The sequence below is a fragment of the Chlorocebus sabaeus genome, chromosome X, assembly GCF_047675955.1.
Source record: "Chlorocebus sabaeus isolate Y175 chromosome X, mChlSab1.0.hap1, whole genome shotgun sequence".
NCBI classification, from domain to species: domain Eukaryota; kingdom Metazoa; phylum Chordata; class Mammalia; order Primates; family Cercopithecidae; genus Chlorocebus; species Chlorocebus sabaeus.
In genome coordinates, this window is record NC_132933.1 from 89,045,501 (window position 1) to 89,070,956 (window position 25,456).

The 25,456-nt window shown below is 36.2% G+C and overlaps 1 protein-coding gene across 7 annotated transcripts in view; it reads left to right on the forward strand.

The window, feature by feature from the left end:
• Positions 1–22,173: 22,173 nt before the first annotated feature.
• LOC103232075 (endogenous retrovirus group K member 7 Env polyprotein-like) overlaps positions 22,174–25,456 on the forward strand; it is a 159,127-nt gene continuing 155,844 nt past the window's right edge. For 3 of the 7 annotated variants that reach the window (XM_037994680.2, XM_037994681.2, XM_037994682.2), the window contains exon 1: positions 22,174–22,433. The gene's annotated coding sequence lies outside the window, so the exon portion shown is untranslated. The remainder of the gene's footprint in view (positions 22,434–25,456) is intronic. The other 4 variants (XR_005239109.2, XR_005239112.2, XR_005239113.2 and 1 more) reach the window with 3 other exon arrangements.

Here is a 25,456-nt window from a genome sequence, read left to right on the forward strand (position 1 = left end):
AAGTAGAGTCCTGAGACATCCCTGGGCAACAGAGATGGAGATTGAAGAGTGCCCTGGAACCATCTCAGAAAAGCATTCTTCCCTTATAGAACTCTGGGTCTAGGATAAAATGGGCATCCTCAAAGATCTCTAGAATGCCTTCAGGGCCATTGTCTTGTTGTCTTGATGATTAGCAACTAGCTCCCTTCTATTCATGCTAATCTCTTTAGTAACCAGTCACTCAGCCACACCCTTGTTTTGTTCTCATATACATACTGTTTTGCTGTTTACATGGCCAGGCTATGAATTTTTCAAATCTTTCTGTTCTGCATCCATTTCAATTATTAATTCTGTCCATAAAAAATTCTTTTGCTCCAACATCTCATTGTAAGTGGCCAACAGTCAGCATGCAACAGGCTGAATACTTTACTGCTTAGACATTTCTTCTGTCAGATATCCTAGTTCATCCTTAATATCAGCCTTCCACAAAGTCCGTAAACACAGACAAAATTCCTACAAGTTGTTTGTCACTATATAACAAGGACAGCCTTTATTCCAGTTTCCAGTACCTTGTGCCTCACTTCCATCTGAGACCTCCTCAGAATGGACTCTACTGTCCACATTTCTATCAGCATTCTGATTATGACCATTTAAGTAACTTCTTCTTTTTATTTTTTAGTTTGTATTTATCTCCCGGGGTACTTGCGCACAACATGCAGGTTTGTTACATATGTGTACATGTGCCATGTTGGTGTGCTGCACCCGTTAACTCATCATTTACATTAGGTATATCTCCTAATGCTATCCCTCTCCCCACCCCACGACAGGCCCTGGTGTGTGATGTTCCCCACCCTGTGTCCAAGTATTCTCATTGTTCAATTCCCACCTATGAGTGAGAACACACGGTGTTTGTGTTTTCTGTCCTTGCAATAGTTTGCTCAGAATTATGGTTTCCAGCTTCATCCATGTCCCTACAAAGGACATGAACTCATCCTTTTTCATGACTGCATAGTATTCCATGGCGTATATGTGCCACATTTTCTTAATCCAGTATGTCATTGATGGACATGTGGGTTGGTTCCAAGTCTTTGCTATTGTGAATAGTGCTGCAATCAACATACGTGTGCATGTGTCTTTATAGCAGCATAATTTATAATCCTTTGGGTATATACCCAGTAATGGGATGGCTGGGTCAAAAGGTATTTCTAGTTCTAGATCCTTGAGGAGTCACCACACTGTCTTCCACAATGGCTGAACTAGTTTACAGTCCCACCAACAGTATAAGTAATTTCTATGAAGATTCAGACTTTCTCCAGTCTCTCATATCATGAACTTGTACTAAAATTATCTTTAATGTTCTATTTATGGCAACCCAAGCTTTCTCTAACTTGTTCCTTCAAACTCTTTGGGTTTCTGCCCATTATCTAGTTCGAAAGCTCTTTTCACATCTTCAGATATTTATTTTTATTTTCAAGTCTGCTGCAGGATGCGCAGATTTGTTACACAGGTAAACGTGTTCCATGGTGATTTGCTACACCTGTCAACCCATCACCTAGCTTTTGAGCCCAGAATGCATTAGCTATTTTTCTTAATGCTCTGCTTCTGCTCACCCCACCCCCTGACAGGTCCCAGTGGGTGTTGTTCCCCTCCCTGTTGTCAAGTGTTTCATTGTTCAGCTCCCATTTATAAGCGAGATCATGTGGTGTTTGGTTTTCTGTTCGTGCATTAGTTTCCTGGTGATAATGACTTTCAGCTTCATCTATGTCCCTGCAATGGACATGATCTTATTCCTTTTTATGGTTGCACAGTATTGCATGGTGTGTATGTACCACATTTCTTTATGCCACATTTTTTATTAGCAACAGCCCCATATCCTGGTACCAATTTTCTGTTCTAATCAATTTTCTGTAGCTATAACAGAATACCTAAGACACGGGAATTTATGTTTAAAAAGGTTTATTTTGACTCACAGTTCTGGAGGCTGAGGAGTCCAAGACTGGCCGCATCTGCTGGTCCACTGTCGAAGACCTCATACTGTCTGATAACATGGTGGAAGCCATTATAGGACAAGAGAGGTGCACTGAGAAGCAAACTGGATTTTATATTAGACCCATTCTTGTGATAACTAACCCACTTCTGCAATAACCCATTAATTGATTAATCCATGAATGGATTAATCCATTCATGAAGGCAGAGGCCTCATGACCCAATCACTTTTTGATGACACCACTCCCCAACACTATTACATTTAGGAATAAGATTCAACTGTGAGTTTCACAGGGGACAAATATTCAAGCCCAAGCAGGTGTAGTTTAGGCATTCTAATTTATTATTTTGCATGTGTATATCCAGTTGGTCCAATACCAAAATGACAGTTGAAAAGGCTGTGCTTTGCCCATTAAATTGTCGTGGCATCCATGTTGAAAATCACTTGACAATATATTCAAGGGTTTATATCTGGGCTTTTCATTATATTTCATTGGTCTATATGTCTGTCTTTACATTTGTACATCTATACGTTTTGATTACTGAAGTTTTATAGTGTTTTTGAAGAAGTAGAAGTCCTCCAAATTGGTTTTTCTTTTTCAATATTGTTTTGGCTATCTGGGTTCCTTAAGTTTTGATATTAATTTTAGGATGAAATTTTCTATTTCTGCAATAAAACATCATTGAGATTTTGATAGAAATTACATTGAATTCGAAGATATCTGTATACTGTAAGTAGTACTGACATCTTAATAATATTGCTTCCAAGTTATGAACATGGGATATCTTTTAATCTATTTATGTTTTCTTTAACTTCTCTAGTAATCTTTTGTAGTTTTCATTGTAAAAGTCTTTGCCTCCTTGATTAAATTTACTCAAAAGCATTTTATTGATTATATTTAGGTGAAATAGTTTTCTTAATTTTCTTTTCGTACTGGTAATTGCTAGTTTATAGAAATACTTCTTGATTTTTTATATGATGATCTTGTATCCTGCATCTTTGCAGAATTTGTTTTTAGCTTTAATAGTCTATGAATTCCTTTGTATTTTCTACATATAAGATCATGTTATCTGCAAATAGTTTAGCTGCTTTTTTCCAATTTTAATGTATTTTATTTATTTTTTCTTCCTTAATTGTTCTGGCTAGAATTTCTATCACAATGGTGAGTAGCAGTGGTAAAGGTTGTCATCTCCATTCTGTTCTTGGTTGCACACATTATCCATTTTTACAATTAAGCATAATTAGCTCTTGATGTTTTGTGAATGCTCAAAATCAGTTTCAAGAAATTTCCTGGGGGGCGGAGCAAGATGGCCGAATAGGAACAGCTCCAGTCTCCAACTCCCAGCGCGAGCGACACAGAAGACCGGCGATTTCTGCATTTTCAACTGAGGTACTGGGTTCATCTCACTGGGGAGTGCCAGACGATCGGTGCTGGTCAGCTGCTGCAGCCCGACCAGCGAGAGCTGAAGCAGGGCGAGGCATTGCCTCACCTGGAAAGTGCAAGGGGGAAGGGAATCCCTTTTCCTAGCCAGGGGAACTGAGACACACAACACCTGGAAAATCGGGTAACTCCCACCCCAATACTGCGCTTTAAGCAGACAGGCACACCAGGAGATCATATCCCACACCTGGCCGGGAGTGGCCCACACCCACGGAGCCTCCCTCATTGCTAGCACAGCAGTCTGTGATCTACCGGCAAGGCAGCAGCGAGGCTGGGGGAGGGGCGCCCGCCATTGCTGAGGCTTAAGTAGGTAAACAAAGCTGCTGGGAAGCTCGAACTGGGTGGAGCTCACAGCAGCTCAAGGAAACCTGCCTGTCTCTGTAGACTCCACCTCTGGGGACAGGGCACAGTAAATAATAACAAACGCAGCAGCTCTGCAGACGCAAACGACTCTGTCTGACAGCTTTGAAGAGAGCAGTGGATCTCCCAACACGGAGGTTGAGATCTGAGAAGGGACAGACTCCCTGCTCAAGTGGGTCCCTGACCCCTGAGTAGCCTAACTGGGAGACATCCCCAACTAGGGGCAGTCTGACACCCCACACCTCACAGGGTGGAGTACACCCCTGAGAGGAAGATTCCAAAGCAGGAATCAGACAGGTACACTCGCTGTTCAGAAATATTCTATCTTCTGCAGCCTCTGCTGCTGATACCCAGGCAAACAGGGTCTGGAGTGGACCTCAAGCAATCTCCTACAGCTACAACCTACAGCTGAGGATCCTGACTGTTAGAAGGAAAGCTATCAAACAGGAAGGACACCTACACCAAAACCCCATCAGTACATCACCATCATCAAAGACCAGAGGCAGATAAAACCACAAAGATGGGGAAAAAGCAGGGCAGAAAAGCTGGAAATTCAAAAAATAAGAGCGCATCTCCCCCGGCAAAGGAGCGCAGCTCATCGCCAGCAACGGATCAAAGCTGGACGGAGAATGACTTCGACGAGATGAGAGAAGAAGGCTTCAGTCCATCAAATTTCTCAGAGCTAAAGGAGGAATTACGTACCCAGTGCAAAGAAACTAAAAATCTTGAAAAAAAAGTGGAAGAATTGATGGCTAGAGTAATTAATGCAGAGAAGCTCACAAACGAAATGAAAGAGACGAAAACCATGGCACGAGAAATACGTGACAAATGCACAAGCTTCAGTAACCGTCTCGATCAACTGGAAGAAAGAATGTCAGCGATGGAGGATCAAATGAATGAAATGAAGCGAGAAGAGAAACCAAAAGAAAAAAGAAGAAAAAGAAATGAACAAAGCCTGCAAGAACTATGGGATTATGTAAAAAGACCAAATCTACGTCTGATTGGGGTGCCTGAAAGTGACGGGGAAAATGGAACCAAGTTGGAAAACACTCTTCAGGATATCATCCAGGAGAACTTCCCCAACCTAGTAGGGCAGGCCAACATTCAAATCCAGGAAATACAGAGAACGCCACAAAGATACTCCTCGAGAAGAGCAACTCCAAGACACATAATTGCCAGATTCACCAAAGTTGAAATGAAGGAAAAAATCTTAAGGGCAGCCAGAGAGAAAGGTCGGGTTACCCACAAAGGGAAGCCCATCAGACTAACAGCAGATCTCTCGGCAGAAACTCTTCAAGCCAGAAGAGAGTGGGGGCCAATATTCAACATTCTTAAAGAAAAGAATTTTAAACCCAGAATTTTATATCCAGCCAAACGAAGTTTCATAAGTGAAGGAGAAATAAAATCCTTTACAGATAAGCAAATGCTTAGAGATTTTGTCACCACTAGGCCTGCCTTACAAGACACCCTGAAGGAAGCACTAAACATGGAAAGGAACAACCGGTACCAGCCATTGCAAAAACATGCCAAAATGTAAAGACCATCAAGGCTAGGAAGAAACTGCATCAACTAACGAGCAAAATAACCAGTTAATATCATAATGGCAGGATCAAGTTCACACATAACAATGTTAACCTTAAATGTAAATGGACTAAATGCTCCAATTAAAAGACACAGACTGGCAAACTGGATAAAGAGTCAAGACCCATCAGTCTGCTGTATTCAGGAGACCCATCTCACACACAGAGACATACATAGGCTCAAAATAAAGGGATGGAGGAAGATTTACCAAGCAAATGGAGAACACAAAAAAGCGGGGGTTGCAATACTAGTCTCTGATAAAACAGACTTTAAACCATCAAAGATCAAAAGAGACAAAGAAGGACATTACATAATGGTAAAGGGATCAATTCAACAGGAAGAGCTAACTATCCTAAATATATATGCACCCAATACAGGAGCACCCAGATTCATAAAGCAAGTCCTTAGAGACTTACAAAGAGACTTAGACTCCCATACAATAATAATGGGAGACTTCAACACTCCACTGTCAACATTAGACAGATCAACGAGACAGAAAGTTAACAAGGATATCCAGGAATTGAACTCATCTCTGCAGCAAGCAGACCTAATAGACATCTATAGAACTCTCCACCCCAAATCAACAGAATATACATTCTTCTCAGCACCACATCGTACTTACTCCAAAATTGACCACGTAATCGGAAGTAAAGCACTCCTCAGCAAATGTACAAGAACAGAAATTATAACAAACTGTCTCTCAGACCACAGTGCAATCAAATTAGAACTCAGGACTAAGAAACTCAATCAAAACCGCTCAACTACATGGAAACTGAACAACCTGCTCCTGAATGACGACTGGGTACATAACGAAATGAAGGCAGAAATAAAGATGTTCTTTGAAACCAATGAGAACAAAGATACAACATACCAGAATCTCTGGGACACATTTAAAGCAGTGTGTAGAGGGAAATTTATAGCACTAAATGCCCACAAGAGAAAGCAGGAAAGATCTAAAATTGACACTCTAACATCGCAATTAAAAGAACTAGAGAAGCAAGAGCAAACACATTCGAAAGCTAGCAGAAGGCAAGAAATAACTAAGATCAGAGCAGAACTGAAGGAGATAGAGACACAAAAAACCCTCCAAAAAATCAATGAATCCAGGAGTTGGTTTTTTGAAAAGATCAACAAAATTGACAGACCACTAGCAAGACTAATAAAGAAGAAAAGAGAGAAGAATCAAATCGACGCAATTAAAAATGATAAAGGGGATATCACCACCGACCCCACAGAAATACAAACTACCATCAGAGAATACTATAAACACCTCTACGCAAATAAACTGGAAAATCTAGAAGAAATGGATAATTTCCTGGACACTTACACTCTTCCAAGACTAAACCAGGAATAAATTGAATCCCTGAATAGACCAATAGTAGGCTCTGAAATTGAGGCAATAATTAATAGCCTACCAACCAAAAAAAGTCCAGGACCAGATGGATTCACAGCTGAATTCTACCAGAGGTACAAGGAGGAGCTGGTACCATTCCTTCTGAAACTATTCCAATCAATAGAAAAAGAGGGAATCCTCCCTAACTCATTTTATGAGGCCAACATCATCCTGATACCAAAGCCTGGCAGAGACACAACAAAAAAAGAGAATTTTAGACCAATATCCCTGATGAACATCGATGCAAAAATCCTCAATAAAATACTGGCAAACCGGATTCAGCAGCACATCAAAAAGCTTATCCACCATGATCAAGTGGGCTTCATCCCTGGGATGCAAGGCTGGTTCAACATTCGCAAATCAATAAACATAATCCAGCATATAAACAGAACCAAAGACAAGAACCACATGATTATCTCAATAGATGCAGAAAAGGCTTTTGACAAAATTCAACAGCCCTTCATGCTAAAAACGCTCAATAAATTCGGTATTGATGGAACGTACCTCAAAATAATAAGAGCTATTTATGACAAACCCACAGCCAATATCATACTGAATGGGCAAAAACTGGAAAAATTCCCTTTGAAAACTGGCACACGACAGGGATGCCCTCTCTCACCACTCCTATTCAACATAGTGTTGGAAGTTCTGGCTAGGGCAATCAGGCAAGAGAAAGAAATCAAGGGGATTCAGTTAGGAAAAGAAGAAGTCAAATTGTCCCTGTTTGCAGACGACATGATTGTATATTTAGAAAACCCCATTGTCTCAGCCCAAAATCTCCTTAAGCTGATAAGAAACTTCAGCAAAGTCTCAGGATACAAAATTAATGTGCAAAAATCACAAGCATTCTTATACACCAGTGACAGTCAAACAGAGAGCCAAATCAGGAATGAACTTCCATTCACAATTGCTTCAAAGAGAATAAAATACCTAGGAGTCCAACTTACAAGGGATGTAAAGGACCTCTTCAAGGAGAACTACAAACCACTGCTCAGTGAAATCAAAGAGGACACAAGCAAATGGAAGAACATACCATGCTCATGGATAGGAAGAATCAATATCATGAAAATGGCCATACTGCCCAAGGTAATTTATAGATTCAATGCCATCCCCATCAAGCTACCAATGAGCTTCTTCACAGAATTGGAAAAAACTGCTTTAAAGTTCATATGGAACCAAAAAAGAGCCCGCATCTCCAAGACAATCCTAAGTCAAAAGAACAAAGCTGGAGGCATCACGCTACCTGACTTCAAACTCTACTACAAGGCTACAGTAACCAAAACAGCATGGTACTGGTACCAAAACAGAGATATAGACCAATGGAACAGAACAGAGTCCTCAGAAATAATACCACACATCTACAGCCATCTGATCTTTGACAAACCTGAGAGAAACAAGAAATGGGGAAAGGATTCCCTATTTAATAAATGGTGCTGGGAAAACTGGCTAGCCATAAGTAGAAAGCTGAAACTGGATCCTTTCCTTACTCCTTATATGAAAATTAATTCAAGATGGATTAGAGACTTAAATGTTAGACCTAATACCATAAAAATCCTTGAGGAAAACCTAGGTAGTACCATTCAGGACATAGGCATGGGCAAGGACTTCATGTCTAAAACACCAAAAGCAACGGCAGCAAAAGCCAAAATTGACAAATGGGATCTCATCAAACTAAAGAGCTTCTGCACAGCAAAAGAAACTGCCATCAGAGTGAGCAGGCAACCTACAGAATGGGAGAAAATTTTTGCAATCTACTCATCTGACAAAGGGCTAATATCCAGAACCTACAAAGAACTCAAACAAATTTACAAGAAAAAAACAAACAACCCCATCCAAAAGTGGGCAAAGGATATGAACAGACATTTCTCAAAAGAAGACATTCATACAGCCAACAGACACATGAAAAAATGCTCATCATCACTGGCCATCAGAGAAATGCAAATCAAAACCACAATGAGATACCATCTCACACCAGTTAGAATGGCGATCATTAAAAAGTCAGGAAACAACAGGTGCTGGAGAGGATGTGGAGAAATAGGAACACTTTTACACTGTTGGTGGGAGTGTAAACTAGTTCAACCATTATGGAAAACAGTATGGCGATTCCTCAAGGATCTAGAACTAGATGTACCATATGACCCAGTCATCCCATTACTGGGTATATACCCAAAGGATTATAAATTATGCTGCTATAAGGACACATGCACACGTATGTTTATTGCAGCACTATTCACAATAGCAAAGACTTGGAATCAACCCAAATGTCCATCAGTGACAGATTGGATTAAGAAAATGTGGCACATATACACCATGGAATACTATGCAGCCATAAAAAAGGATGAGTTTGTGTCCTTTGTAGGGACATGGATGCAGCTGGAAATCATCATTCTTAGCAAACTATCACAAGAACAGAAAACCAAACACCGCATGTTCTCACTCGTAGGTGGGAACTGAACAATGAGATCACTTGGACTCGGGAAGGGGAACATCACACACCGGGGCCTATCATGGGGAGGGGGGAGGGGGGAGGGATTGCATTGGGAGTTATACCTGATGTAAATGACGAGTTGATGGGTGCAGCACACCAACATGGCACAAGTATACATATGTAGCAAACCTGCACGTTGTGCACATGTACCCTACATCTTGAAGTTTAATAATAATAAATAAATTTAAAAAAAAAAAAAAAAAGAAATTTCCTTCTATTTTTAACTTTTGGGTGTTTTTTCATGAAAGATTATTGGACTTTGTCATATACATTTTCTGCATCAATTGAAATTATCATTTTTTGCTTTTCTATTATTAATGTGGTGCATTATATTCATTGAATTTTGTATGTTGAACTATCTTTACCCCTAGATAATTTCCACTTGGTTATAATGTGTAATTCTTTCATAGGTTGCTAGACTCAACCTATTATAAGTCTGTTTTAGGTTGTTTAATAGCATATTCCCATCAGTTTCTGCATTATTTTCCATTGGAAGTTTTTAAATTGTTTTTCCAATTTTTTTTAACTGTTTATAGATGTGTTCAGATTTTTAAAAAGATCTTCCTGAATCAATTGTGGTAGTTTGCATTTCTAGGAATTTGTCTATGTTATCTAGGATACATAATTTATTGGTGTGAATTTCTCATACTATTCTCCAAAATAAATTTGTGTGCATTTGAGATTCACAAGTAATGATTTGAGATACACGTGCCAGCATACCTAATTTTAATGCACTTTGCAGATATTACACTCATTACAAATTGAAAGTTTGTAGCAATTTTTCATCAAGCAAGTCTTCCCACAGTTGAGTGCTACCGCAAGTAGAATTACTTTGTCATTTTGTTTTCCAGTGGTTTGCTGGTAGTACCTAAGAATAAAATTAATTTATGTATACTGAATTTATAATATACAACATTGTTGATTCTGTAAATTATAGTATTCATTTCAGAGGTTCATGGGTATTTTCTTGGTAATAATAATAATATCTGCAAATGGAACAGTTATACTTCTTTCTTTCTTACATATGTGCCTATTCTCCTATCTTTCTGGTCTTTTCCTCTCTCACGTCTTTCTCTTATTTTTTTTTCTTTCTTTTATTGTTTGATTGAACCATCTAGAAAGTCAAGTGAAATATTTAATAGAAGTGATGAGAAAAGACTTCCCGGCTTGATCCTAACCTTAGTGAAAAAACACTCAGTCTTCCACATTAATTATCATGTTTTCCATGGGATTTTGGTAGATACCCATCAATATTTGTAATTTTTTTTCTATTCTTTCTTTGGTGAAAATTTTTCTGTGAATATGTAGTAAATTTTGTCACGTAAATTTTTGGCATATTGAAGTAATCATGTGCTTTTTCTTTTTTAGCATGTTAAAATGGTAAATCACAACGTTTGAATTTCCAATATTAAAACAAAGTTGCTTTTCCAGAATAAACTCAAGTATATATTATCATTTGTATATATTGCAGAATATAGTTTGGCAAAATTGTCTACTTTGAAAATGTTCATGATTATTTTATTATTAATTTCAAGCTATACAGATGTTATAAACATGTTTTACAGATATGCTTCCAAAAATTTTTATATGATTCTTAAAATGAATATGCCTTATGCTTGAAAATATTATTGCATCTAGTGTTTCTAACAGGTGGTTACTACTTACAGAGAACATTCTTTCTAAAGGGCAGGATGCCCACATATTATAAAATTCCCTCAACATTTTGAAAATATTTTGCAATAATTTTTTCATGACAGCTTCATTGAGATATGTCATATACTGTAAATTAATCTATTTAAAATATACAATATCATTTTGTAGTAAGTACAATCACAGGATTGTACAATCAATACTGTAGCCTGATTTTATAATATTTTAGTTTCCCATAAAAGAAACCTTACATCCACTCAGAGTCACCCTCTATTTCTCCTTCAACACTCGCACACTTACCACCAATCAAGCCCTAGGCAACGACTAATATCATTTATCTGTCTACATATTTGGTTTTTCTAGATATTTTATACAGGTAGAATCATACACCATGTGTATTTGTTATTTCCTTCCTTTATTTAACATAAGGTTTTTAAGGTTCAACCAAGTTGTATCAGTAATAAATTCATCTTTACTGGTTACTGAATATTATTGTTTTACTACATTTTATTTATGCATTCATCAGTTGATGGACACTTTTTGACCGCCATAAATAATCCTGATATTAATGTTTGTGTACAAGTTTTTGTGGGAACATACGATTTCATACTTATTGGGTATTTACCCAAGGGTGAAATTTAAGGAGATACTGAAACAATATGTTTAATTTATTTATTTATTTATTTATTTATTTATTTATTTATTTTTATTATTATTATTATACTTTAAGTTCTAGGGTACATGTGCATAACATGCAGGTTTGTTACATATGTATACTTGTGCCATGTTGCTGTGCTGCACCCATCAACTCGTCAGCACCCATCAATTCGTCATTTACATCAGGTATAACTCCCAATGCAATCCCTCCCCCCTCCCCCCTCCCCATGATAGGCCCCTGTGTGTGATGTTCCCCTTCATTCTTAGCAAAATATGTTTAAATTTTTAAAGAACTGCCCAACAGTTGTCTAAACTGACCGTATCATTTTACATTGCTACCAGCAGTGCAAGTGGGTTCTACTTTCTTCCCATCTATCTTATCACTGGGTATTATATTTCTTTTTTATTATAGCCGTCCTAATGAGTGTAAAGTGGTATCACATTGTGATTTTCATTTGTATTTCTTTGTTATATAAAGATTTTGAGATGTTTTCTTTTGCTTTTGAACATTTTTATAACTTCTTTGGAGATATGTCTATTTGGATTTCTGCACATTTAAGTATTTGGTAGTTTATATTTTAATCATTGAGTTCTAACCATTTTTATATATTCCTGACACAAGTCCACATATAACGTATTATATATACAAACACAAATAAATATATATACACATATATACATATATAATTTGCAAATGTTTTCTTTCATTCTGTGGTGTGCCATTTTACTTTTGTGATAATTCCCTTTGATGGACACAAGTTATTAATTTTTGTGAAATCAGATATATCTAATTGTCTTTAGAGTTTCCCTTTTATTGGCTTTTAGCACCTTGTCAATAAACCCATTCCTTAATCAAAGACCCAAAATTTACAACTTTGATAATTTAAGAGAGTTTTATGGTTTTAATCCTTATATACATGTCCATGTTCCATTTTTACTAAAAGCATATATATGGTATGAGGTAAGAGCTCAACTTCATTCATTTGCATATAGATATCTAGTTTCTCTTTTTTTTTTTTTTTTTTTTTTTTTTTTGAGACAGAGTCTGGCTCTGCCACCCAGGCTGGAGTGCAGTGGCTGGATCTCAGCTCACTGCAAGCTCCGCCTCCCGGGTTTACGCCATTCTCCTGCCTCAGCGTCCCGAGTAGTTGGGACTACAGGCACCCACCACCTCGCCCGGCTAGTTTTTTGTATTTTTTAGCAGAGACGGGGTTTCACTGTGTTAGCCAGGATGGTCTTGATCTCCTGACCTCGTGATCCGCCCGTCTCGGCCTCCCAAAGTGCTGGGATTACAGGCTTGAGCCACCGTGCCCGGCCTGATACCTAGTTTCTCTATCACCATTTTATAAAAACTCTTTTCCCCCCACTAAATTGTTTTCGGAGCATTTAGATATAAATTGAAATGTGAAGGCTTATAGTTGGACACTCAATTCTATTCCATTGACTTAAATTACATCTTGTCTTTGTTACTGTAGCTTTGAAATAGTTTTGAATCAGCATATTGGGTAGGTACTCAAACTTTGTTCTTTATTAAGCTTATTTTTGCTATTTTGGGATCCTTACAATTTGATATAAATTTTAGAATCAGCTTGCCAATTTCTGCAAAGAAGCAATGTGAAATTTTGTTAGGGATTGTGTCCAGTGTGTATATCGTTTTAGGGTGAATCACCACATTGGAAATATTAATTCTTTCAATAAACGAATATAAAATGTCTTTTCATTTTTCAATAAATGAATATAAAATGTCTTTTCATTTGTTTAGATATTTTTATGCCTGTAAACGTTATTTTGTGGTTTCCAGATGATTAGTTTTTCAGTTCTTTTGTTAAATTTATTCCTAAGTATTTTATTTATTTTGATTGTATTGTAAATGGAATTGCTTTCCTTAATTCCATTTCTGGATTGTTCATTGCAACTATATAGACACACAATAGAATATTTTGTATTGAACTTACATCCAGCAACATTGAAAAACTCATTTATCATATCTAAGAGCTCTTTAGTCAATTTTTTATGATTTTCTACATAACAGATAATGTCATTATAAATTAGGGGAGATATAGTTTTATTTCTTCCTTTCCATTTTACATGCCTTTTATTTCGTATTTCTACAAATTTATCTTATTAGAGATGCTAGTACAATGTAAAGTGGAAACAATGAAAGCAGACATCCTTGTCCTGTTCCTGAATTCAGAGAAAAACATTCAATTTTTTATCATTAGTTATGATGTTAGCCATGGGTTCTTTGTATGCGTCATTTAGCAGGATGACAGTAGTCCTTTTTATTTCTACTATGTTGGCTAATTTTGTAATGAAAGAGTTTGGATATTATTAAAAGTTTTGCCTACATCCATTGAGGCACATTTGGGTTTTTTGTTATTCTACTGATAAGATGCATTACATTAATTGATTATCAGATGTTAGGCCAACCTTGCCTTCCTAAGAAGAATTTCATTTGGCATTTAATATGCTGTTGGACTCAGTTTGTAAGCATTAAGCTGAGGATTTGTGCATCTGTATTTAGGTGGGATATACATTTGAACATTTCATGTAATGTCTGATTTGTTTTGGTATATGTGTAATACAGAAGTCTTCCCTTCTCTTCTAAATTTTGGCCAATTTTGTAAAGATTTTCTATTAATTGTTTAAGTGTTTGGTAGAATTCACCAGAGATGCAATCATAAACTCAGTTTTTCTTTATGGAAAAGTTTTGAGTACTGATTCAATCTCTATCTCTTACAGGTATATTCAAATTCCATACTTCTTGAGTCAGATTCAGCAACTTGTGGTTTTCCAGGAATTTGTCAATTTTATCTACATTATCTGATTTGTTGGCATACAATTGTTTTTAGTTTTCCCATATAATCAATTTTATCTTTCTATGGTCTATAATGGGTTGTCAATTTTGATCTTTTTAAAGAACCAACGATTAGCTCTGATCTTTTTTATTTATTTATTTATTTATTTATTTATTTATTTATTTATTTTTTTGAGATGGAGTCTCACCTTGTTTCCCAGGCTGGAGTGCAATGGTTCACCGCAACCTCCACCTCCCAGGTTCAAGCAATTTTCCTGCCTCAGCCTTCTGAGTACCTGGGATTACAGGTGCCCACCACTATGCCTGGCTAATTTTTGTATTTTTGGTAGAGACGGGGGTTTCACCATGTTGGCCAGGCTGGTCTCAATCACCTGACCTCAAGTTTTCTCACTACTAAGCCTCCCTACTTTTAGTGCCTCAAGGTGTAAAGTTAGATTGTTAACGTGACATTTTTCTTCTTTCTTAATGTAGTTATTTAAAGTACAAAAGTTCCTCTGAGCACTACTTTGGTCACATCCCTAAAGTTTTGGTATGTTATGTTTTCATTTTAATTCTTTTCTATGTATATGTAAATTGCTCTGGTTATTTCTCTTTTAATACTTGGATAATCTAAGGGTGTATTGTTTAATCTCCACAAATTTGTAAATTTTCACTGTTGTTGATAAACACACTTTGTGTGACTTCAACATTTCAAAACTTAATAGTATTTATTTTTTGGCCTAACATATGGTTCTTCCTGGAGAATTCTTCTTGTGCACTTGAGAGAAATGTGTGTGCTGCTGTTTTGGAGTTTTACTAAACTCTGCATATGTCTTTTAGGGCTAGTTGATTTATACTGCTGTTCAAATCTTATTTCACCATTAATTTCTTACTGTACAACTGTCTATTTGTACCTGCAATTCTGTCAATGTGAGGGTGTCATATACTTTGGGAGTGTGTTATTTAGTTCTTGTATGATTATAGTTGTTATACCTTCATGAATTGACCACTTTATGAATGTATATTGTCCTTCTTTTCCTCACATAACAATTTTTCACTTGAATTCTGTTTTGTCTAACATTAACATAGTGACCACAGATCTGGTTTTGTTACTGTTTGAAAGGCGTGTATTTTTCTATCTTTTTCCTTTCAACTTAAATGTGTCCTTGGATCTAAAGTGAGTTTCTTGTAGAGAGGATATAGTTTGATCATTTTTAAACGTAAACCCATTTTGCCTTTGTCTGCCTTTTGATTGAAAATTTTAATTAATTTCCATTTAAAGTAGTTACTAATAAGAAAGAACTTATATCTACATTAGATATTGGGTCTAAGTTTGTCTTATACATTTTTTGGTCTTTATTTTTCCATTATTGACTTCTGTTGTGTTTACTTGTTTTTTGTAGTAAACTATTTTGATTTTCTTCTCATTCTTCTGCATATAATTTTTAAATCTAACAATTTTGTGGTTGGCATATAAATGACATTTAACATCCTAAATTTATAACAATCTAGTTCAAATTGTCACTCACTGAATTTCCAGAGAATATACAAACTACGTTCCTAAAATTTCCATTCTACCCCTTTTTTATGTGATTGCTATAAATTATATCTTTATACATTATGCACCCAATAACATACATTTATTTTTATTGTATATCCATCTGTCCTTAAAATTCTGTACAAAAAAAGTGTAAAAATTTAAAACTGAAGTTGCAAAGCAAAAATACAGTATTGGCTTTTATATTTGCTCATATATTTGTCTTTACTAGAAAATTTTATGTTTTCATATTAATTTGATTTATTATCTAGAGTTCTTTCATTTCAATCTGAAGGACTCTCATCAGCATTTTATGTAGGGCAAATGCAATGGTAATGAACCAGTCCAGCTTTAGTTTTTCTGGAAATGTCTTAATTTCTCTAATTTTTTGAAGGATAGTTTTACTGAACATAGAATACTTAGTTGACCATTTGCTTTTCTTTCAGCACATTAAATATATCATTCCACTGTCTTCTTAGCTTCCAGATTTCTGCAGAGAAATGAGCTGATTATCTTATTTAAGATCCATTTACATGATGAGTCTCTTCTATTTTGTTCCTTTCTGTTATTGACTTTACACGTTTGATTATAATATGTCTTGTGGTGTTTATTTGAGTTTATCTTATTTGGATTTTTTGAGGTTCGTGAACTCATAGAGTCATGTCTTTCATCAAATTTGGCAAGCTTGGGCTATTTCTTCAAATATTATTTTACCCTATCTCACTCTTCTCTTATTATGATTCTCATGATGCATATGATGGTCTGCTTGATGGCATCCTGCAAGCCTCTTAGGTTCTATTCACTTTTCTTCATTTTTTTCTGTCTGCTCCTCAAACTCAATTTCAGTTGTCCTATTTTAGGTTCGCTGATTCTGTTCATTTAAATCTACTTTTAATAACTTTTCTTGTTTTTCTGTTTCACAATTTTTATTTGTTTTTATAGTATCTATCACATCATTGATATTCTCATTTGGGTCATACATTATTTCTCTAATTTAATGTAGTTATTTTTCCATATTTTTATTTAGCTTTTTATGCATATTTAAGAGAATTATTTTAAAACTTTTTTCTAGTAGATCTATGTTGGCTGCCTCAAAGATAAATTCTCTCAATTTATGATGTTCCCTCGAATGGGCCAAACTTTGCTGTTCCTTTGTATGCCTTGTCTTTTCTTGTTTAAAACTGGTCACTTGAATATTATAATGTTGTATCTCTGCAAATCAGATTCCTCCCTTTCCTAGGGTTTGCTATTTTTCTGATTGTTGAAGATTGTGGTCGTCATTTGATTAGTGATTTTCTGATTTTTTTTTTTTTGTAAGGACTATATTTCTTGATTTGTGTAGTCACTGAAGTCTCCGTTTCTTTGCTTGGGTTCAGCTAGTGTAATGATAGCGCTCTCCTTGAATGTGAGGAGCTAAAAAAACAAACAAACCCCCACCACCAATCTTTGTAGATTAGCTCTGTGCCTGGACACTTCTTTAACACTTAGCCAGGTTTGCACTTAGCCCAGGGATCAGCCCAGTGTGAAAGCTTCTCTGGTGTTTTCTGCATATGTCTCTTGCCTGGGACATGAGCATAGTCTTTTAAATTACTCGTAGATGTTATTGTTTTCAAATATTTTACAAAGAAACTCTTCCTAGGTTTTGTTTTCAGTCTGTAGATGATATAGTGCATGTCTCAACTATAATCTTTGTTTCAGGAGCCTTTGGGTTCAGTTGGTGGTGTTTTAAGCATTGCCCACTGCTTTTCTGGCCTGAGTTCCAAGTTAGTAAAGGCAAAGATGAACACCTTGTTTTAATCCTTAAGTAGCCTCCAGATAAGTTAGAACAAAATAGTTTTCAAACAAAGTATTTACTGCTCCTTCTGGAACCAGGGATCAGGGTCTTAGTCTGGGCATGTGGACTTCCCTCTTCAAGACTGCTGCTGTGCCACGGAAGAAGGTGGAAAGAGCAAGTAAAAATGGCACAAATCTTCCTGTCACTTTGATTTTTATCATTTTTACTTCAGCATTTACTTGGTAGCTGTAAAACTTTGACTATTTCCCAGAGTTTTTACAAAGTTGGTTCTGACAGTTCCTAATTATTTTTCAGTGATTTTGCGGGCAGATACAAACTTAAAGCTACCCTACCATTTTGCTGATGTGATTCTTCTACAGTAGAGGTTTTTAATAACTTTTGTCTTAAAAATATGTAAAAAAACAACCATCTGATCTTTGACAAACCTAACAAAAGTAAGCAAGGGGAAAAGGATTCCCTATTTAATAAATGGTGCTGGGAAAACTGATTAGCTATATGCAGAAAACTGAAACTGGGCCCCTTCCTTACAACTTATATGAAAACAAACTCAAGATGGCTTAAAGACTTAAACATAAAACCTAAAACCATAAAAACCCTAGAAGAAAACCTAGGCAATACCATTCAGAGCATAGGCATGGGAAAAGAGTTATAACTAAAACACCAAAAGCAATGGCAACAGAAGTCAAAATTGACAAATGGGATACAATTAAACCAAAGAGCTTCTGCACAGGAAAAGAAACTATCATCAGAGTGAACAGGCAACCTATAGAATGGGAGAAAATTTTTGCAATCTATCCATCTAACAAAGGGCTAATATCCACAATCGACAAAGAACTTAAACAAATTTACAAGAAAAAAACAAACAACCCCATCAAAAAGTAGGCAAAGGATATGAACAGGCACTTCTCAAAAGAAGGCATTTATGCAGCCAACAAACATATGAAAAAAAAGCTCATCGTAACTGGTCATTAGAGAAATGCAAATCAAAACCACAATGAGATACCATCTCATGCCAGTTAGAATGGTGATCATTAAAAAGTCAGGAAACAACAGATGCTGGAGAGCATGTGGAGAAATAGAAACACTTTTACACTGTTAGTAGGAGTGTAAATTAGTTCAACCATTGTGGAAGACAGTGTGGGGATTCCTTAAGAATCTAAAACCAGAAACACCATTCGACCCAGCAATCCCATTACTGGGTATATAACCAAAGGATTATAAATCATTCTACTATAAAGACACAGGTATACATATATTTATTGTAGCACTATTTACCATAGCAAAGACTTGGAACCAACCCAAATGCTCATCAATGATAAACTGGATAAATAAAATGTGGCACATATACACCACAGAATACTATGTAGCCATAAAAGGATGAGTTCACGTCCTTTGCAGGAACGCTGATGAAGCTGGAAGCCATCATTCCCAGCAAACTAACACAGGAACAGAAAACCAAACACCACATGTTCTCACTCATAAGTGGGAGTTGAACAATGAGAACACATGGACACAGAGAAGGGAACATCACACACCAGGGCCTGCCAGGGGGTGGGGGCAAATGGGAGGGAGAGCATTAGGACAAATACCTAACGCATGTGGGGCTTAAAACCTAGATGATAGGTTGATAGGTTCAGCAAACCACCATGGCACATGTATACCTATGTAACAAAGCTGCACATTCTGCACACGTATCCCATAACTTAAAGTAAAATTAAAAAAAAATTAAATCTACAAAACTATTACAATCCCAATTCTTTTGTTAGATCTAGCTAAAAAATGTAGTATGTGGATACATTACTTTTTTCTGGTTTTAATTTTTATCTGATTACTAGCTTAGTGAATCTTTCATACGTCTTTCAGAAGGGGGATAATTATCTTCCCTCTACCATCTGGTTATCAGTCACACATGGATAGCTATCTAGGTATAATAGGCAAATATTCTGCTTTAGGACCACCTCACCCTACATGGTACCTACTTATTGTAGAAATGATTACACCGCCAAGAAATCAGGTCGGTCAAGTCCTTAGTTAACACCTACTACATGCCTTAGTGACTGCCTTGGGGCCTTTCTTTGCAGAAACCATTATAGGTTTAAACAAACTTGGGATTGTTTTACAAATTGTTAAACTTAACAGTGGTAACTTTTTCATTATGTTAATATTAGATGTGTTTCTCACTGAAAATTTTGATGGCTAAGGTTTTGCAGATTAATCTTGTATATAAAACAACATGAGGTAGAGAATAATTTAGTAATTCTAGGGTATTTTAGGTGATTAGTCATTTTTATCACTTTTGGAACAAAACTCACGAAAATGATTTTTAAAATGACTGATTTGTAGTTTATGAATTTGGGCTGAATTGGTTTGAGCAGAATCTTGCAAAGTTTTAAATAAATATCATCTAAACCCATTCATCTAGAAAGCCAAATCAATCGTGTGAACTTGCCTGTACTCTGTACAGGTCAGAATACAGATTAATTAGACTGCCATAAAAATACTCAAAATAATATGTGACAGTCTGAGGATACTTCATCTGTGGTTGGTGTGATGATTCCACGGTAACAGAGACCTAAAATCCTTTTATGTTGTTGCTCGAATGTCTAATTTAAGTACTGAACCCTGTCCTTGTAGTGTAAATGTAGCCATAGAGTGTGTAAATGTAACATATATCAATGAGTGTGTTTGTGTTCCAATAAAACTTTATTTTTGAAAATTGAAATTTAAGTTTTATATAATTTGTACATGTCATGAAATATGTGTTTCTTAATTTTCTTTCATTAATTTTTTATTATTATTATACTTTAAGTTCTAGGGTACATGTGCATAACGTGCAGGTTTGTTACATATGTATACTTGTGCCATGTTGCTGTGTATATGTAAAAATAATTATTTGCTCTCTGATCAAACAAAAACAGACAGTAGACAAGCTTTGGCCCTTGAGTTGTAGTTCACTGGCCCCAGCTCCAACTCTAGTAGCTCAGGTTATCATTTCCCTATCTTAGTTAGCTTGGATTACACTTTATGTTGTAAGCATACTTGTTCTAGATTTCTGAGGGGCTTACCCTTGTTTTCCAAGGACATTACAATCTTATCAGCTTCACAACACCATCATTGGACAAGATTTTCTTATTTGAAATACCTTGATGAAGTCTCAAGCAGTGGTCATGTATTTTATTTACTTCAGACTGAGACAGTAGTTCCGTGTGGGTTTACCTTTTAATTCTCCAATATTTTTTGTCTCTTATTACTAGTTTCAATCAATATTTATGTAGTACTTATGTGCCAGTCATTGTTGTAAGTTTATTTAATATGTTACTTTCTTACAACAAACCTATGAAATTAGTACTACTATCTATTTTACCTAAGGGGAAACTGGGGCACAGAAGGCTTAAATAACTTGAGCTAATAACGCAGATAATAGATAGCAGAGCTAGGATCCAAATCTAGGCTGCGTGGATCCAGAGTCAGAGTCCAATCCACTTTGCCTTTCAAAACAACCTTGGTGTGTTGTTTTCTTAAATAAGAAATGTAGGAATGTTTCTCTGCAAACCCTGAAATATTATGTCAGTCACACAGGACACCTCCTTCTTGTACAGCTAAATTAGTATCACCAGTGTTCTTGGAGACCTAGGATTCCTGATTGAGGGATTCCTATGCTGCAATGTCTGTGTCCCATATTGTATTTATTTATCAAACAGATCTTCTCATTGCCAGACATTGTTTTAAATGCCTTATACACATTGACTTGCTTAATTTAATCTTTACAACAAGCAATTAACAGATGAAAAAGGTCGCATAACTTTGTAAAGGGCAGAGCCAGATTCCAACCAAGTTAACGTCTTCGATCGCTATTCTTAATCTTTCTGCAGGGTCTGAGTCTCTTTATTTCTTATCAGCATGGGTTTCTCTGTTTCTTGCTTCAGGGACTTTATGATTGGTCACAAGAAATTCTTGACCTTGGTTGTTTTTGACATGGCTGCAACATGCTCTGTCTTTCTGACAGGAATGCATAGCAGAATATCAGGTTCTCCTCAGCCCTGTAACAATCATAGAGCACATACGGCATAGATTTTGTTTTAAAAAATCTCTTTTGGTGTGTGTATTCTTCTTGTTTAAAGTCTGAATTGATATTTGCACACTGCTATAACCTCTCTCATGAAGCATTACCTATTTTCAAAGCTACATAAGATACTGTTGTAATCATACGGTTTTGTTGTATACATAATCTCTCTTTAATTAGTCATCATTATTTATTTTCCTTTTGTTAGTTTAATTATAAAAACAACGCATACTCATTTTAAGAATCCTAATAATACAGATCTGTGTGGTGTTGGTGGTGAAAAGTCTCCAGTTTCTTTCATCCCTTTTCTTTATAATTTCCAGCATAATGTCATAGAAATAGATGAAACTCTCAGCGGGCTTATTCTGCATTCACTGACCATGGTGGTTTGAGGGTTAACTTTAAGAAGCACTCTGTCCTTTTCAGCTGACAGCTACATCCGGGAGAAAAGCGCTATTGCCTGGGAAACTAAGTCACGTGAGAACCTGAGGCCTCTAGGTGCCGGAACCTGACCTGAGCTGGGGCCTGTGCTTCCAGTGGGTGGTGGGGGGCCTGGTGTGCTGGCATCAGGTAAGCCGACTGCCTCGGCAAAGGCTTAAGGACAAGAACTGGCTGGGGCATCCGGAAGGCTTAGATCTTGTGGCCAAGAGTTCAGACCGTGGCGAAGTGGAGAGTGACATGCAGTTGGATGGCGGTGACTGCGTGGTAAGTTGTATTTGAATACCTGGCAGGAGACAAGAAGTGGGGATGAGCTAGGACTCATCCTCCCTTTATTGACTAATTTGCCTTTTTCCAGAGGGAAGGAAGCCAGACCAGCTAGCAGGACGCCAGGGGTGCAGGGGTGGGAGTGCGGGAATGAGAATAGGTGTCCGGAACAGGACAGAGGGGGAGGGGGACCCTGAGGCGCAAATTCTGTTTCCTTACATGGCTTTTTCTTCTCGTTTTTCTCCTTCTCTCTCACTCTCTATGTCCCCATTATTCTTGTTCTTTCTTTTCCTGGTTACGCATTTTTATTCCTCCAGAGCCTTAATTCGAATGTAAACATTTTGGCTCCTAATCCAGTTCTCTATTAACTTTCCTGGTATTTGTGATTTCGTGTTTGGTAGCATAATAGGACGACTATAGTTAACAATAATTTATTATATATTTCAAAATAACTAAAAACCGAAATTGAGATGATTCTAACACAAAGAAATGATAAATGCTTGAAGTGATGGATATACCAACTACTCTGATTTGATTATTACACATTGTATGTTATAATCAAAATATCACATGTACCCCATAAATATGTACAACTATTATGTATCCATAATAATTAAAACTTCAAAAACGTTAACCAAATGGCAAAAAATCAGAAGAAGTTATTCAAGTATGGTGAGTAAACGTTTAAAAAGTGACAGCTTCACTAATAAATGCACATGAAAAAACGGAATAGCAGATTATGATTGACAAGGGAATAAAAAGATTGTTTATGCCCTGTGTTGTGCAGAGTTTGGGAACACTGGCACTCAATTACAGTATTGTTAAGTGTGTAAATTAGTATAATCATTTATTGTTGGGCTATTTGGCATATGTAACAAACTTGAAAACTTCTTAGTCTTTGACCTAGAAATTCTACCCTTAGGAAATTTTTTTCAACAGTTACTACTGAAAATACACACAGGCATGCACATACATATATAATGTGTTAATTGCAGCATTCTTTGTAATAGCACACTTTGGAAATAATCTAAGTGCCCATCAATAGTGAACTGGTAAAATAAATTGTGGTATAACAATATGATTGGATAGAATACAGCCCTTTTAAATGGCACTGATTTGGTGCCTGCGAAATAAGTTACAAAATAGGTTTTCTAGTAGTAGTCATAATATTATCAAATGTTTCTTTACAATATATGTGAACACATACTTCTACATGAACAGAAAAAATACTGTAAGAAATTATGAACAAAACAACTAGCAATGAAAATCTCTGGGTAGTGGAATTGTACCATTTGTTTTTCCTCCCCTCTTCTGCTTTCCTTCTCAACGTCCTTCCCCAACTTTCTCTCTTTCTTTTTTTCTTAAAGATCCATGTACATTTATTTCAACATTAATTTTTATACTCCAAATACCATTTACTTTCTTTTTTAAGATATTGCATATTAAGCAATACACAAGATTGTAAAGAAAAATGCAACCAATACCATTGTAGCCTTAGCTCAGTTTAACAAGTAAAAATTTGATCAATACAGCTGAGATCTTCTGTGTAACCTTCCTTAATTTCATTACTCTAATCATGAATTTGGTGTTTATTTTTGCTATGAATAATTTTTTAATTTTTTACCACGTGTACATTTATAGCTCAGAAATATATAGTATCATTTTACTTCCTTTAAAGTCTAATATAAGTGGTATACTGTATATATTCTTCTCAACTTGTTTTTAGTCAAAATATGGTTGTGAGCTTTATGTTGATAACTTTTATTAACAGTTAATTTATTTTCCCTGCTGTATTGTTTCTAATGTATACCTCTACCACAATTTATTTTTCCATTTTATGAATGACCACGTTGGTTATTTCAGTTTTTAGTACATGTATTTATGTTAATGGACATTGTAATGCACTTCCTTGCTCTATGAATTATTTGATGGATTACTTTGGAAAAGTTATTTCACTTTTTTTTTTGAGACAACGTCTCACTCTGTCACCCAGGCTGAAGTGCAGTGGCACAATCTCTGCTCACTTCAACCTCTGCCTCCCGGACTCAAGCAGTCCTCTCACTTCAGCCTCCTGAGTAGCTGGGGCTACAGGCACCTGCCACCATGCCTGACTAATTTTTGTATGTTTTTGTAGAGACAGGGTTTCACCATGTTGCCAAGGCTGGTCTCAAAATTCAGAGCTCAAGTGATCCACCTGCCTCGGCCTCCTAAAGTGCTGTATGACAGGTGTGAGCCACTATGCCAGACCTAACAATACTTCTATTTTATCAGTTGTAAAATGGGAATAATGGCTACCTAATTCTCAGGATATTGTGAGGCATGAATGAAGAAGCTGTGTAAAGAGTTTGAAATAAATTAACTTTCAATGATTGCACTCCTTTCCCATCTTCCTGTCATAAAAGACATGACTTTGGCCTAAACTGAAAAACATAACTAGCATACATATTTTTAATTTTTTAATTTTATATATATGTAATAGTTGTATGTGTTCATGAGGTAAATGTGATATTTTGATACAAGCATGAATTGAATAATGATCAAATCTGGGTAACTGGGATACCCATCACCTCAATCAACTATTATTTCTTTGTATTAGGAGCATTCCAATCTATTCTTCTGCTTATTTTGAAATGTACAATAAATTGTTGTTAACTATAATGGCCCAATTGTACTACTGAACACTAGACTAGATCTTCCTTCTATCTAACTGTATTTTTGTTCCCATTAACCACCTGTCTTTATCTCCATCTACCCAACTAAAATTCCCAGCCTTTGGTAACCACCATTCTATTCATTACCTCCATAAGGTGAATATTTTAGTTTCCATATATGAGTGAGAACATGTGACATTTGTCTCTGTTTGCCTGGCTTATTTCACTTAGCATAATTTCCTCCAGTTCCAGATATGCTATTGTAAATGACAGGATTCTATTATTTTTTGTGGTTCAATAATATTTCATTGTGTATATATGCCATATTTTCTATATCCATTCATCCACTGATGAGCACCTAGGTTGATTACA